Raw genomic sequence first — 17466 nt, 5'->3', positions numbered from 1 at the left:
TACTCAATATATATTCACCAAGTAATCTAACATCCAAATTCTTAAATGAAGTTATTTGCAGGAAGATATAGGTAAGCTAATGAGAGATGTCAAGGGTTCCCTCACAGAATTCAATAAATCTGACAAAAATTAAATACAAAAAGCCAAGGAGGTAAATAGGACATTATAAAATTTAGGTATGAGAGACATTAGAGAAAACTGAATGGAAACATAAAGGAATATATTTTCCCCCTCAGAAGCACTAGGCACTTACACACAAATAGATCACATATTGCAGCTTAAAATGTCAAAATCGGTTGCAAAGCCAAGATAGCAAAGTGATACAGGAATTCATCTGAGGTATTCCCAAACTCCTCAAAATATCTTTAAACATTGACTAAATAAATTATAGATGGTGAAGAGGACACACATTTCTTTCTGATTTTTTCCCATAACCCTCGCACTATTTACCAAATCTGGACTGGCAAAACCCCCAAATATCGGGAATGTAACAAATTACCAGTGGAAGATAATTTCGAAGTTCACTAGAAAAGGTCTGTTTCAATTAGGTATGGAGGGAGGTGGCCAAGTGCAAGCAAGCCAAACACAGATGCTGAATGCAGGCAATGTAGATCCAGGTTGGTACAGGCTCTAGGTGCTAGAAAATCAATGGGGAGGAAGCTACAACAGTGTTGGCTTGGTTGCAAGCCAGTAGAGCAGCAGAGAAGTTATAAAACATCTAACACAAATACAAAAGGCAAATAATGAACTCCCAAATGCCAAAATTTCATGGGAACTAGCCATGCCCACCCAGCACCAGGAGTGAGACAGCACCAGTTCAGTGCAGCTGCTGCCACTTATAGAGGAAGCTTGGATAATGTCTCTTTTCCTAAAACCAGACCTCAAGTTAAAAAAAAAATGAGTAAAAAAGCAAAAAACAAAACAAAACAAAACAAAACAAAAAAAAAAAAACCTCTGACTAAAGATAGTTTTTATGGTGAAAGATTAGATTTCAAACCCTGAAAAGACTAAAAGCAGATCATCTCCAGATGAAGGCCAAAATGATGATATAAACTGGTCCCTATCACACATGGCTCTTCTAGAAAAAAATTATAAAAGATCTTAAAAGAAAGCTGGAAGAAAAATGAGAAAATAAAGTGGGATATTTATAAGAGGGTTTGGAAAAGAAAACACAGAAATTATCTGAAGAAAGTTCACTACAAAATAGACTTAGTGAAATGGAACCGTTTAAGTCCTTTAAAATAGAAAAAGAAAACAACTTTATGAACAACAAAATTTGGGAACTGGGAAAGGAAAATAACTCCTTAAAAAGCAGATTTTGTTAAATGGGGGAAAAAAACAACTTATTTAAAAATTCAATTGTACAAATATAGAAGGCTGTAAGGATTGCATAGGGCTTGAACTCTGAAAAGGTGTATTTGAATCTAAGGCAGCAGAGTACTTAAGGCTAATTACCTATACAATGTGAGATAATGGTTCTATAAACATATACTTAGATGATATGCTGATGTGGTGGCTCTACTCATGATTGGTAATCCTAGGGACGGATTGGAGGTTTGAGAGGAGAGTCAGAGTCTCTCTGTCTCAGTATGCTCAGCTAGGAAGATTTCAGGCTCCAAACTTTAGAGTCAAGCTGCATGGCAGCTTGCCTACCTTCTTTCTTTTCCCTCCAATGCACTAAAAATCAGAAATGAACAAATGGAAATGAATGACTCAATGAGATATTAAGAATCAGTCAAGCAAAACCAAAAAAAAAAATTTTTTTTTTAGATTTAAAAATGCAATATACCTAGTTGGAATGACAAGTGACCTGGAAAATAGATCTAGGAGAGACAAGATTAAGGATTATTGGACTTCCTGAAAAACATTATTAAAAAAAAAAGAGAGAGAGAGAGAGAGAGAGAGAGACTAGATATTATTTTTCAGGAAATCATCAAAGAGAACTGCCCAGATGTCATAGAATCAAAAAGTAAAATAACTATCAAAAGAATTCACCAAATATCTCCCGAAAGAGACCCTCAGGAGAACCCAAAATTAAAACTCCAAAGAATATTGTGGCTAAATTTCAGAACTATCAGATCAAGGAAAAAATATTACAAGTTGCCAGAAAAAAACAATGCACATGCCAAGGATCCACAATGAGGGTTACTCAGAACCTAGCAGCTTCCATTTTAAAGGATTCAATGGCCTGGAATCTGATATTCCAAAAGGCAAAGGAACTTGGAATGCAGCCAAGAATAAACTACCCAGCTAACCTGAGCATTTCTTTCCAGGGAAGAAGATGGACATTCAATGAAACATGTGAATTCCATTTATTTCTGATAAAAAGACCAGAGCTATATAAAAAAATAAAAAAAAAAAAAACCTTCCAAATATATAATGAAGAAAAGCATAAAAGAGTAAATAGAAAAGAACTAATGAGAACTGTTTTTTTTTTTTTTTTTTTCTGGTATGGGAATACATATAAAGTGCATGTATAATTTGATTTTACTATTATGATATAAAAAAGAAACTAGAAGTAGAAAGAGGATTGTACCAGAAAAAGGGGAAAATAAAAATAAAGGTACAATGAAGGAAATTATATTTCATGAAGAGACAAAGGAAACCTATTATAGGTGAAAAAAAGAAGGTAGAGGGATGAATATTGTGAGAATCTTATTCTCATCAGATTTGACTGAAAGAGAAAATATTAGATATATTTGGTTTCACAGAGAAACTTGTATCACCTTAAAGTAAAGTAGGAGGAAAATGAAAGGGGTAGGCTAAACAGAAAGGAAAACAGAAATAGTACGGGAAAGGTATAAGAAAGGGGGAGGGACTCAAAAAGGGGAGGGCTGCATGAGACAAGTTGAACTCATAAGTAAAATACTGGGGAAGAGGGAAAGGGAAAAAGGAAAGAGAAAAGTGCAATTTGGGGTTAATAAGATGGCAGGAAATATAGAATTAATAATTTTAACCATATATGAAAAAGGGGGGAACTCTCCCATGAAATGGAAATGGGCAGCAGACTGGATTGAAAGGCAGAATCCTACAACATGTTGTTACAAAAAACACATTTAAAGCAGAGTGATACAGAGTAAAGATAAAAGGCTGGAGCTGAATCTATTATGCATCAGTTAAAAAAAAATAGGGGTAGTGATCCTGATCTCAGATCAAGCAAAAGCAATAATTGATCTAATTAAAGGAGATAAGGAAAGAAACTATATCTTGCTAAAGGGCAGCATAGATAATGAATTAATGTCAATACTAAACATATATGCACCAAGTAGTATAGCATCTACATTCCTAAAGAATCTAAGACAGCTACAATAAGAAATAGACAGCAAAACTATAATAATGAAACATTTCAACTTTGCTCCACAGAAGTAGATAAATTAAAACCATAAAATAAATAAGAAAGAAGTTAAATAGGTAAATAGAATACTATAAAATTAGCTATGCTAGACCTTTGGACAAAATTGAAGGGAGACAGAAAGGAATAACGCGGATAAACTGGAACCATTCCCAATAAGATCAGTAGTGAAATAAGGTTGCCCACTATCACCATCAATTGTTAGGTTCTTACTAAGTGCTAAGTCAGTACTTAACAATTCTCTAGTTCAGAGTTCACACATTTAGATCAAACAAGCAATTTCATTGGTTGAAGTAAATTTCCCACAAGGCCCTGGAGTACACCCAAGTCCATCCTCTGGGAGGATAAAAGGAGAAGTTAGAGTCTGGAAAGTCAGTTCTAGATTGGGTCAAGGAGAAGACATCCCGTGGATTTACAAGTCCAGCAATCCCATACTTTTGGAGGGGAAGAAGAGGACAGAGAAAAAGATTCACAGAGAAAAGAAACCTCCTTCCAGAGAAGGATTATGACTGAGAGATGACAGGACATTTACATATTGGTGCCCCCAATGTGGGGCAAGGACTTTTGCTTATTCTGACAAAGACTTATTCTGAGTCCTTCAGAGGAGCTAGCCCGGACCTCCACATTCTGGTGCCTGAAGGGACAGACAAGATCCTGATTCCAGTGGAAAAGCCTCTGGTCCAGATCTCAGTGGAAAAGTCTCTCTGACCCAGAAGCGTGAGTAACAAGGAAACTTTGTTAAACTTTGTTAAAGAGTTAAAGTAGAATTTCAGTGAAATGGGGCAAATGCCTTCTATTCAAAGAAAATGTTTAGAGAGCATTATCAAGGTTATGAAAAGCCAAGGATTGATTATAATTTTGGAGGAAATTACTGAACTTTTAAAAACTGTGCAGGTCCTTGTTTTTCTCTGGAAAAAGAATTGGATCCAGATGAGTGGAAATTAGTAGGAGAGCAATTAGATGAACACTACAATTCCAAACCAAACTTCAGGGGTGGAACAAGAAGGGAGGAGTGGAAGAGGCAGAAATACAAACAGAATCGCCTGTTAAGTAGCCTATGATAAGATTAGAAAAAAGCATTGATTAAGGCTAAGAGAGAAGGACAGGATATAAGTGATTTTATACATGCATATCCTGTGATTGAAGAGATTAACTCTGTAGGTCAAAAAAGGAGAAGATATACACCTTCAGATTTGAATAAAATTAAAGTTTTGAAAAAAGGTTGTACCCTTTATGGGGCTACATCAGCTTATGTTAAAATGGTACTAGATGGTTTGTCTTATGAAGTCCTAACCCCAAATGATTGGAAATCCATAGCAAGGACATGTTTAGAACCTGGACAAAATCTGTTATAGCTTGTGGAGTTTCATGAATTTTGTAAGAACCAAGTCAGATGCAATTTGGAAATAGGAGTTAACATACAATTCACTTTTGAGCAATTAGATGGTGAAGGTGGGTATGGAGATAATTCAGAACAGATTAATTATGCCATGACAGTGCATGAGCAAATTGCTAAGGCTGTAATAAAAGCTTGGGGTTCCCTCCCCAGACAGAAAGATTAGGGAGAGGCTTTCACTAAAATAGAGCAAGGTCCCAATGAACCTTTTGCAGATTTTGTAGGACGTCTGCAAACTGCTGTCAAAAGAACTATTGGAGAAAATGCAGCTACAAAAATATTGACCAGACATCTGGCTAAGGAAAATGCCAATGAGATTTGCAAAATAATTATATGGGGATTAGACAAAGATGCTCCTTTAGAGGAGATCATAAGACAATATGCTACAGTGGGAACAAATGCTTTTTACACCCGGACTATGATGAACATGGAAAGACAGGGTCCCTCCTGGCAAGGGATTTCTAGAGAAATTCGGCGTTTCTTTTAATGTGGAAAAATTGGACATCTAAGAGCTCAATGTAGACATGGAGATAGAGTGAGAAGACAGGGTGAAAGAAGACCTAAAACTCCATGTCCAAAACATCACAAAGGCTTTCACTGGGCCTCAGAATGCAGATTGACCCAGGGAAATGAGAAGTGGGGCCCAGCTCCAAGATATCAATCAAAGGATAGATGGGGCATGATTGCAACTGAGGTTACACCCAAAGAGCCTTTAGAGGGTCAGGACTCTGATGTGATCTATCAGCCAAAGAGCAATCACATGGCAGAAAGGGATTACTTGATCAGTCAGCCAAAAGGCAATCCGATTGCAAAAATGGATTACACTTGGGGAGAATACAGGCCTTTTAAACCAACAGGGCTGTGTCCAGTATAAACAACTCCAATGTAATTGCCAGATGATGAAAAAAATTTAGAAAATGGTAAATAGAAGGAAATTAGATAGGTTAACTGCCTGGGAGAGAGGGTTTGCTTGTATTTTAAAAGACAGAAGGAAAGTGATGAAGAAGAAAACAGATAGGTGGCAACAAGCACCTGAAGAGAGACATAAAAAGAGAAAAACCTCAAAACAAAGGAGAAGCTCTAAGAAAAATCTGACACTGAAAGAGCATGGCTGATAAAAAGACTGTTAAAGATTCCCTAACACAAGATAAGACTGTTAAAGAATTTTAAAACCAGCAGGAATCATTGGATTTCCTAATACAAGATGAGACTATTGGAGGACTTCAAAACTTGCGGGAATTATTTGATTTTTTTGGCACATGAACTAATGGACAATGGACTTATGGACATGTATAAATTCTCAATTTATAATTATTTGTTCATGTTATTTGTTATATACTTCTAGCATGTTACTATGTTAGTATGTTACTATGTGTTTATGTAATCTATGTAATTATGTGTAATACCTCCCATATTGATGGATTTATGTTTCAAGTTCATGACCACCCTTTGTTCTAAATCAAAAGAAAGGGGGAGGTGTTAGGTTCTTACTAAGTGCTAAGTCAGTACTTAACAAGTCTCTAGCTCAGAGTTCACACCTTTAGATAAAACAAGTAATTTCATTGGTGGAAGTAAATTTCCCACAAGCCCCTGGAGTACACCCAAGCCCATCCTCTGGGAGAATAAAAGGAGAAGTTAGAGTCTGGAAAGTCAGTTCTGGATTGGGTCAAGGAGAAGACATCCTATGGATTCTCAAGTCCAGCAATCCCATACATTTGGAGGGGAAGAAGAGGACATAGAAAAAGATTCACAGAGAAAAGAAACTTCCTCCCAGAGAAGGATTATGACTGAGAGACGACAGGACATTTACAATTACTATTCAATATTGTCTTATAAATGTTACCTTCAGCAATAAAAGAAGAAAAAAGAGATTAAAGGAATTAGAATAGGTAATAAAAAAAACAAATTATCACTCTGTGAAGAAAATATGATGATATACTTACAAAACGCTAGAGAATCAACTATAAAACTAGTAGAACTAATCCACAACTTTAGCAAAATTACAGGAAACAAAATAAATCCACATAAATCTACTACCTAAACTAATCTATTTATTTAGTTCTATACAAATCAAATTCCCAAGAAACTGTTTTATTGACCTAGAAAAATAATAATAAAATTCATCTGTAAGAATAAAAGGTCAAAAATTTGAAGGGAATTAATGAAAAAAATAAAATAAAATAAAAGTGGTCTAGCTGTACCATATCTAAAATTATGTTATAAAGCAGTGCCCATCAAAACCAATTGGTAGTGGCTAAAAAATAGCTTCATTGATCAGAGAAATATCTTAGGTTCACAGGATAAAATAGTATCTAGTATTTGATAAACCCAAAAATTCCAGCTTTTGGGATAAGAATTCACTATTTAACAAAAACTACTTGGAAACTTGGAAAAACTTCTGGGAAAACAGAAACTATGTATTGACCCACACCTAACATCATATACCAAGATAATGTAGAAATGGGTTCATGATCTAGGCATAAAGAATGGTATCATAAAGAAATTAGAAGTACATAGGAGAGTTTACCTCTCAGACCTATGGAGGAAGAAAGAATTTATGACCAAAGAAGAACTAGAGATCATTATTGATCATAAAATAGATAATTTTGATTACATTAAGTTAAAAAGGTTTTGTACAAACAAAACTAATGCAGACAAGATTAGAAGGAAAGCAATAAACTGATTCTGATAAAGGCCTCATTTATAAAATATATAGAAAATTAACTCAAATTTATAAAAATTCAAGCCATTCTCTAATTGCTAAATGGTCAAAAGATATGAACGGACAATTTTCAGATGAAGAAATTGAAACTATTTCTAGTCTTATAAAAAGGTGCTCCAAATCACTATTGATCAGAGAAATGCAAAATAAGACAACTCTGAGATAGCATTCAAGTTGGCTAAAATGACAGGAAAAGATAATGTTGAATGTTGCAGGGTATGTGAGAAAACTGGGACACTAATACATTGCTGGTGGAACTGTGAATGGATCCAACCCTTCTGGAGATCAATTTGGAGCTATGCTCAAAAAGTTATCAAATTGTGCATACCTTTGACCCAGCAGTGTTTCTAGTGATATTACATCCCAAAGGGATCTTAAAGGAGGGAATGGAACCCACACGTGCAAAAATGTTTGTGGCAGCCATCTTTGTAGTGGCAAGAAATTGGAAACTGAGTGGATGCCCATCAATTGGAGAATGGAGGAATAAATTATGGTATATGAGTGCTATGGAATACTATTTTTCTGTAGGAAATGACCAGCAGGGTGATTTCAGAGGCACCTGGAGAAACTTTTATGAACTGATGCTAAATGAAATGAGCTAAACCAGGGGATCATTATATATGGCAACAATATGATGATCAATTCTGATGGACATGGCTCTCTTCAACAAGGAGATGATTCAAACCAGTTCCAATTGTTCCATGATGAAGAGTGCCATATAGACCCAGAGAGAGGATCATGGGAACTGAATGTGGTTCACAACATAGAATTTTCACTTTTTTGTTGTTACTTGCTTGAATTTTATTCTGCTTTTTTTTTACTGGTTTGATTTTATTTTTCTTGAACAGCATAATAATTGTATAATTACACATGCATATATTGAATTTAGCATATATTTTTTCCATGTTTAACATATATTGGACTACTTGTCATCTAGGGCAGGGCGCAACGGAAGGGAGGGAAAATTGGAACACAAAGTTTTGCAAGAGCTAATGTTAAAGAATTGTCCATGTATCTGTTTTGAAAAATTAAAAGCTTAAATTAAAAAAAATCTAGAGCATTAGAAGCCCCCAAAAAGAAATAAATTTCCAGCCTAGGTTGGCAGTAAAGGTGTGCTGAAATAGAGTAAGAACAAAGCACATATCAGCAGAGGCTGTGGCAGCACAGCCTCTACCCCAGCAAAAAATATAGAATCCTTAGGGTGACTAAAATATAGAGTATTTAGGATAGCAGAAGTGGTACTTTCATTACCTCTTAGCCAACAGAAAGCAAAAATAATTTAGACGATCAGCAGGAAAGTTGTCACATTTAAATCAGACTGAAGCATACATAGTCTAGAGAGGGCCACATCAGTACAGCGACAGCCACAGAAAATCCATTGAAGCTATGGAAGCAGTAGTACCTTCCATATCTTTCAACCCACAGACAGTAATGATATCAAACAACCAGTCAGAAGGTCTCTTTGTTAGCGAGACAGGACTGTGTTTCTCAGATCTAAATCACATTCCTGGGTGGCAGTCTCAGGGTGAAGAAGATCATTAGCGCAGTAGTAGAGCAAGAACCCCTTCCTCACAGTTATAGGGCAGAAAAAAAAGTGCTTGTAGTCACTCACAGACCAGAGAACAGGCCAGGAAAAGTGTAAAGACATTCCTCTATATGTCTTACCACCTTGGGAGAAGTGGAGTCTTACAAGTCTCTAGAAGTCTCTCTGAAAAGAGTTCAACAAAACTTCTAAAGTTTGTATGAATGCATCTTCCACCATAGAAGTAGAGCCCTACTTTAATAAAGAGTTATTCACCAATGGGAGAAGAAAGCAGATTTTATATTCCAATATGAGTTACTCATATATTATATAGACTTTCTAGCTTGAAAAGGCCCTAGGTTGAGATCAACCTAGAGGAATGATTTTTGAAACTATGTTCCAGCTCCAGCTCCTGGGACCCTTTCCTGGCATAATGTGATTGATTCTTTTCCTCAAATCTACTTGCCAGATGGATAATACACTATGCCAAAGGATAGATCCTAGTGCTAAATGAGTACAAAGCCTTCTGTTCAATCCCAGAACAGAAATATTATCCAAAATATGTCACTGAATGCTAGCACCTACTGTAGAATTAGTATTAGTTGGAAGAATAATTCCTGAAATACTTTCCATATAACAATAGACTTAAGCTGTTTTCTTTATATGTACTACTATTTCTTGCTGTTTGTCACTTCTACTAATATTAAGTTAAACACTCCTAATACTTTTTGAACTCTAGATGCTTAAAAAGCCCACCTAGATGCTTTTTTATCTCTACATATTAAATTACTTCATTGTATGTACAGTGAAATGTAGCCTAGCCTGGTAATAATAAACCAGCAGTTATTTATTGAGTGCCTAACCTTGGGAAAATACTGTGGGGTAAAAAGAAGTATAAGATATAGGAGACATTGTTTCCTGCCTTCATAGAGACAAAAATCAAATTCTAGGGAAAAAATTAATATTTAAAATAAGTATAGATGACAAAATATAATAAAATGGTCAATTTATAAGTTATGTATTATGTATGTATAAGGGATGTATTTGTGTTGCTCTTCTATAGAGATCTTAATATGGTTCCAAAATGGTCAGTGTCTTATTTTTCAAAGCAGGATAAAATAACAAGGAAATTACAGCTAATTCAGAAATGAACAATAAAAACTTCCAGAAGAAGATAGAGTCATAGAAAGTTAGAAATTAGGAATCTAGTCCAGTTCACACAAGCAAAAGAAATGGCAGAGCCTTGGTTCTAATCAGGTAAAGTAGCAGTATAAATAAGAGTGTTGGAAGCAAGTACTTACTTCAATAACTATGCATATGAAGGCATATCCCAATTCTGTACTGTCAGCAGAAGCTGGAATAATATCCATAAATGACTGTGCCAAAATCAAAAACCTAACTGCCCACTCCTCAAAGGACTTGGAGCCAATAAGAGACAGAGAGATTCATACCTGGGCACCATGCCTATGAAGGTGGTTTAGGATTCCTGAGATAACGTGACCTTTAACATTTTACTGAAAGTCCCAGAGATAAAAAGGGGAAATTATCTACTCTTAAGTGAGAATCAAACAGGGAAAAGAAATATAAAAGCCTGAACCTGGCTCAAATGTGGAACACTAGGAGACTCAGGATGTAGACAGGACTTGAATGAGAGTTTGAGACTTCAGATCAGCCACTCCATCTAAATTCCTATAAGTTGAAGCAATAAATATCACTCTTTGCAGATGATATGATAATATACTTAGACTATCTTAAAAATTATCCAAAAACCTCATGGAAACAATTACAGCTTTAGCAAAATTGTAGGATATAAAATAAATCCACACATCATCAGTACTTCTATATGTTACTGATAAAATCCAGCAGCAAAAGATAGAAAAAGAAGTTCCATTTTAAATAATTGTAGAAAAAATAAACTATTTAGGTGTCTACTTGCCAAAAGAAACTTAACTATATGAACACATTACAAAACACTTCTCAAACGAATAAATTCAAATATAAACAATTAGAAAACTATCAATTGCTCATGGATAGGCTGAACTAATATAGTAAAAATGACAATTCTGCCTAAATTGGTCTATTTGTTCAGTGTCATACCTTTCAGACAGCCAAAAAATTATTTCACAAAGCTAGAAGAAAATAATAACAAAATTCATCTGGAAGACCAAAGAGTTAAGAATATCAAAGTAATTAATGAAAAAAATTACAAAAAATGGTAGCTTAGCAGAACCACATGTCAAATTCAAATTATATTATAAAGCAGCAATCATCAAAACCATTTGCTACTTGATTAAGAAATAGTGGTAAATCAGCAGAATAAGTTAGATACATTTTTGAAGGTATATTTGAATGTAGTCATCCATTTCACTTAGGTTATCAAATTTATTGGGCATAAGGTTAATCAAAGTAATTCCTAATTATGGCTCTAATTTCCTCTTCATTGGTGTAAAGTCCTCTCTTTTATTTTTAAGACTAACAACTTAATTTTACCCTTTCCTTTTTCTAATCAGTTTTACCAAAGATTTATTTATTTTATTGTTTTTTTCATAAAACCAACTCATAGTTTTACTCATAGTTTTTTGTTGTTTTTTTTTTTTACTTTCAATTTGATCAATTTCTCCTATTAATTTTAAAATTTCAAGTTTAGTATTTGATTGGGCTTTTAATTTGGTGTTTTTCTAGCTTTTTAAGTTGCAAGTCCAATTCATTGACCTTCTCTTTCTCTATTTTATTCTAGCAATCCTCTAATGATATACGATTTCTCCTTATTACCACTTTGGTTGCATCTCACAAATGTTTGTATGTTGATTCTCTTCGGTGAAATTATTAATTATATCTATGATTTGCTGTTTCACCCAATCATTCTTTAGGATGAGATTATTTAGTATATTTGTCTGGCTTTTTGATGAATGTAGTTTTGTATTGCATCATGATCTGAAAAGGATGCATTTACTATTTCTGCCTTTTTAAATTTAATTTTGAAGTCTTTATGTCCTAATATATGGTCAATTTTTTGTATGGGTTCCATGAACTACTGAGAAGAAAGTGTGCTCCTTTCTGGCTCCATAATGTTTTCTCCAAAGGTCTATCATACCTAACTTTTATATTTTATTTACCTCTTTAAATCCTTTCTTATTTGTTTTGCAGTTTGATTTATCTAATTCTGAGAGTGCAACGTTGAGATCTCCTGCTATTGTAGCTTGCTGTCTGTTTCTTCTTGCAATTCTCTTAATTTCACCTTTAGGAAGTTACATGCTATATCACTTGGTGCATATATGCTTAGTATTGATATTGCTTCAGTGTCTAAGTTACCATTTAGCAAGATTTAATTTCCTACCTTATCTCTTTTAATTAGATCAATTTTTGCTTTTGCTTAATCTGAGATAAATATGGCTACTCCCGCTTTTTTGACTTCACCTGAAGCATAATAGATTCTGCTCCAGCCTTTTACCTTTAATCTGTATGTATCACCCTGATTAAAATGTGTTTCCTAATTTCCTAAAAAAAAATATTGAATTAATAAATGAAACTAAGAGTTGGTTTTGTGAAAAAAACAATAAAATAGATAAATCTTTGGTAAATCTGATCAAAAAAAGGAAAGAGGAAAATCAAATTGTTAGTCTTAAAAATGAAAAGGGGGATCTTTCCACCAATGAAGAGGAAATTAGAGCAATAATAAGGGGTTACTTTGCCTAACTTTATGCCAATAAATTTGATAACTTAAGTGAAATGGATGACTACCTCCAAAAATATAGGCTTCCTAGATTAACAAAGGAGGAAGTAAATTGCTTAAAAGTCCCATTTCAGAAAAAGAAATAGAATAAGCTATTAATCAACTCCCCAGGAAAAAATCCCCAGGACCAGATGGATTCACAGGTGAATTCTACCAAACATTTAAAGAATAATTAGCCCCAATGTTATATAAACTATTTGAAAAAATAGGGGATCAAGGAGTCCTACCAAACTCCTTTTATGACAGAGACATGGTACTGATAACTAAACCAGGTAGCTCGAAAACTGAGAAAGAAAACTGTAGACCAATTTTCTTAAATAAGATATTAGCAAAAAGACTTCAGAAAATTATCCCCAGGATAATATGATCGAGTAGGATTTATACCAGGAATGCAGGGCTGGTTTAATAATAGGAAAACCATTAGTATAATTGACCATATTAATAATCAAATTAATAAAAACTATGTGATCATCTCAATAGATGCAGAAAAAGCATTTGATAAAATCCAACATCCATTCCTACTAAAAACGCTTGAGAGTATAGAAATAAATGGACTATTCCTTAGAATAATCAGGAGCTTATATTTACAACTGTCAGTAAGCATAATATGCAATAGAAATAAACTGAAACCTTTCCCAGTAAGATCAGGAGTGAAACAAGGTTGCCCACTACCACCATTAGTATTCAATATAGTACTAGAAATGCTAGCCTTGGCAATAAGAGCCAAGAAAGAGATTCAAGGAATTAGAGTAGGAAATGAGGAAATCAAATCCTAACTCTTTGCAGATGACATGATGGTATACTTAGAGAACCCCAAAGACTCTGCTAAAAAGCTATTAGAAAAAATTCAGAATTTTAGCAAAGTTGCAGAATACAAAATAAATCCACATAAATCCTCAGCATTTTTATATATCACCAACAAAATGCAACAGCAAGAGATACAAAGAGAAATTCCATTCCAAACAAATGTTGAGAGTATAAAGTATTTGGGAATCCATCTACCAAAGAACAGTCAGGAATTATATGAGCAAAATTACTTGCCACAAAAATAACTTCAAATTTAAATAATTGGAAAAACATTCAGTGCTCTTAGATAGGCTGAGCGAATATAATAAAGATGACAATATTCCCCAAACTAATCTATTTATTTAGTGCTATACCAATCAGACTCCCAAGAAACTATTTTAATGACCTAAAAAAATAACAACAAAATTCATATGGAAGAATAAAAGGTCGAGAATTGCAAGGGAACTAATGAAAAAAAAGTCAGATTAAGGTGGTCTAGGTGTACTTGATCTAAAGCTGTATTATATAGCAGCAGTCACCAAAACCATTTGGTATTGGCTAAGAAATAGACTGTTAGATCAGTGGAACAGATTAGGTACAAAGGACAAAAAAGGGTACATCTATAGCAATCTAGTCTTTGACAAACCCAAAGATACCAACATTAGGGATAAAAATTCATTATTTGAAAAAAACTGTTGGGAAAACTCGAAATTAGTATGGCAGAAATTAGATATGGTTCCACACTTAACACCATATACCAAGATAAGATCAAAATGGGTCCATGACTTAGGCATAAAGAATGAGATCATAAATAGATTAGATGAACAGAGAATAGTCTACCTCTCAGACCTGTGGAGGAGGAAGGAATTTATGACCAGAGGAGAACTAGAGATCATTATTGATCACAAAATAGAAGATTTTGATTACATCAAACTAAAAAGTTTCTGTACAAACAATACTAATGCAAACAAGATTAGAAGGGAAGAAACAAATTGGGAAAATATTTTTACACTTAATGTGCGCTGGTCCAGTCTAGCTCCTCTGAAGGGCTCAGAATAAGTCCTTGTCAGGATAAGGAAAAGTCCTTGCCCATGTTGTGGACACCAATTTGTAATGTGCTGTTGTCTCCAGAAGCTGCCGATAGCTCGCTGGGAGGAGATCTGCTGTGTCAACTCAAATCTCTCAGACAGATTCTTCTTCCTGTAGAGAGCTGACTTCCCTTCCTGCAGAGAGCAGCCTCAAGTCTGGTCCAGAAACAACTCTCTTTTTCCTCCTGACCTGCCCTCTTTATCCTCCCAGAGAATGGGCGTGGGATAATGCATGGGCTTCTGGGGAGAATTGCTTCAACCAATGAACTTGCTCCTCCTAAGCATGCAACCTCTTCCCCAGGAAAGGCAGGAACTAGAGAATTGTCAAGTACGGACTTAACACTTAGTAAGAACCTAATATCTCATTATCTCATTAGCACTTAGTAAGAACCTAACATTAAAGGTTCTGATAAAGGTCTCATTTCCAAAATATATAGAGAACTGACTCTAATTTATAAGAAATCAAACCATTCCTTGGATGTCCATCAGTTGGAGAATGGTTCGGTAAATTATGGTATATGAAGCTTATGGAATATTATTGCTCTGTAAGAAATGACCAACAGGAGGAATACAGAGAGGCTTGGAGAGACTTACATCAACTGATGCTGAGTGAAATGAGCAGAACCAGAAGATCAATATACACTTCAACAACAATACTGTATGAGGATGTATTCTGATGGAAGTGGAAATCTTCAACATAAAGAAAATCCAACTCACTTCCAGTTGATCAATGATGGACAGAGGTAGCTACACCCAGAGAAGGAACACTGGGAAGTGAATGTAAATTTTTAGCACTACTGTCTATCTACCCAGGTTTCTTGTACCTTCCTAATCTAATGCTTATTGTGCAACAAGAAAATGGTATTTACATACATGTATTGTATCTAGATTATATTGTAACACATGTAAAATGTATGGGAATGCCTGTCATCAGGGTGAGGGAGTAGAGGGAGGGGGGGGATAATTTGGAAAAATGAATACAAGGGATAATATTATAAAAAAAAAAAAAAAAAAAAAAAACAGAAAAAGAAATCAAACCATTCTCCAATTGATAAATGGTCAAAGGATATGAACAGACAGTTCTCAGATGATGAAATTGAAACTATTTCTACTCATATGAAAGAGTGTTCCAAATCACTACTGATCGGAGAAATGCAAATTAAGACAACTCTGAAATACCACTTCACACCTGTCAGATTGGCTAAGATGACAGGAACTAATAATGATGAATGTTGGAGGGGATGTGGGAAAACTGGGACACTAATACATTGTTGGTGGAGTTGTGAAAGAATCCAACCATTCTGGAGAGCAATTTGGAACTATGCCCAAAAAAGTTATCAAACTGTGCATACCCTTTTATACAGCATTGCTGCTATTGGGCTTATGTCCCCCAAAAATACTGAGGATGGGAAAGGGACCTGTATATGCCAAAATGTTTGTGGCAGCTCTTTTCGTAGTGGCTAGACACTGGAAGATGAATGGATGTCCATCAATTAGAGAATGGTTGGGTAAATTATGGTATATGAAGCTTATGGAATATTATTGCTCTGTAAGAAATGACCAGCAGGAGGAATACAGAGAGGCTTGGAGAGACTTACATCAACTGATGCTGAGTGAAATGAATAGAACCAGAAGATTGCTGTACACTTCAATGTTGTATGAATATGTAGTCTGATGGAAGTGGATATCTTCAACATAAAGAAGATCCAATTCACTTCCAGTTGATCGATGATGCACAGAAACAACTACACCCAGAGAAGGAACACTGGGAAGTGAATGTAAATTTTTAGCACTACTGTCTATCTACCCAGGTTACTTACATCTTCATAATCTAATACTTGATATGCAACAAAAAAATGGCATTTACACACATATATTGAATCTAGGTTATATTGTAACACATGTAAAATGTATGGGATTGCCTGTCATCTAGGGGAGGGAGTAGAGGGGGGGAGGGGATAATTTGGAAAAATGAATACAAGGGATAATGTTATAAAAAATACTCATGCATATATACTGTCAAAAAAATTATAAATAAAATAAAAAATAAAAATAAATTTGTTTACTGTAAACAACCTATTGTTGAATTCTGGCTTTTGATCCAGTCTGCTATCCACCTCTGCTTTATGGGAGAGTTCATCCCATTCGCATTTACTGTTAAAATGACTAATTCTGTATTTCCTGCCATCTTAATATCCCCAGATTATGCTTTTCTTTTTCTTACCTCCCTTACTTCCCTCCTCATTATTAAAATTATGGGCACTACTTGCCTCATGCAGCTCTCCCTCTTTAGAATCTCTTCCACTCCCTTTGACTGCCTTCTTTTTTTATACCTCTTTTTATTACTCTTTTCCTTTTCCCTTTTCCTCTCCTACTTTTTAATGAGGTGAGAGAAGTTTCTCTGTAAATCAAATAGTTTGGTTTATTTTTTCTTTGAGCCAAATCTGATGAGAGTAAAATTCACATGTCCCCCCACATCCCTAAATTCTCTCAGATATGATAGGTTTCCTTTGTGTCTTCTTGGGATGTAGTTTCCCTCTTTTTATCTCCCCCTTTCCTCTTTTTTTATATTATATCAGTAAAATCAAATTATACATACATTTTTTATTTATGTCCATGACACAAAGACAGTTCTCAAGAGTTCGTTTTTTACTTTTTTCTGCTTCTCTTCAGTCATATAGTTGGATGTCAATTTTTTTGTTTAGTTCTGTTTTTTTTTTTTTTTTTTCATTAGAAACAAATGGAATTTACCTGTTTCATTAAATGTCCATCTGCTTCCCTGAAAGAAAATGCTCAGCTTAGGTAGATAGTTTATTCTTGGCTGCATTCCAAGTTCTTTTGCCTTTTGGAATATCATATTCCAGGCC

The 17466-nt window shown here is 34.7% G+C and overlaps 1 pseudogene; it reads left to right on the top strand.

Annotated features, from left to right (window-relative positions):
- The first annotated feature begins 550 nt into the window (after nt 1-550).
- LOC141551121 (isocitrate dehydrogenase [NAD] subunit gamma, mitochondrial-like) overlaps nt 551-17466 on the top strand; it is a 51061-nt pseudogene continuing 34145 nt past the window's right edge.

Source organism: Sminthopsis crassicaudata, chromosome 1, assembly GCF_048593235.1.
Source record: "Sminthopsis crassicaudata isolate SCR6 chromosome 1, ASM4859323v1, whole genome shotgun sequence".
NCBI classification, from domain to species: Eukaryota; Metazoa; Chordata; class Mammalia; order Dasyuromorphia; family Dasyuridae; genus Sminthopsis; species Sminthopsis crassicaudata.
Note: the sequence above shows the minus strand (reverse complement) of the source record. Positions and strands in the feature narration are given on the sequence as shown.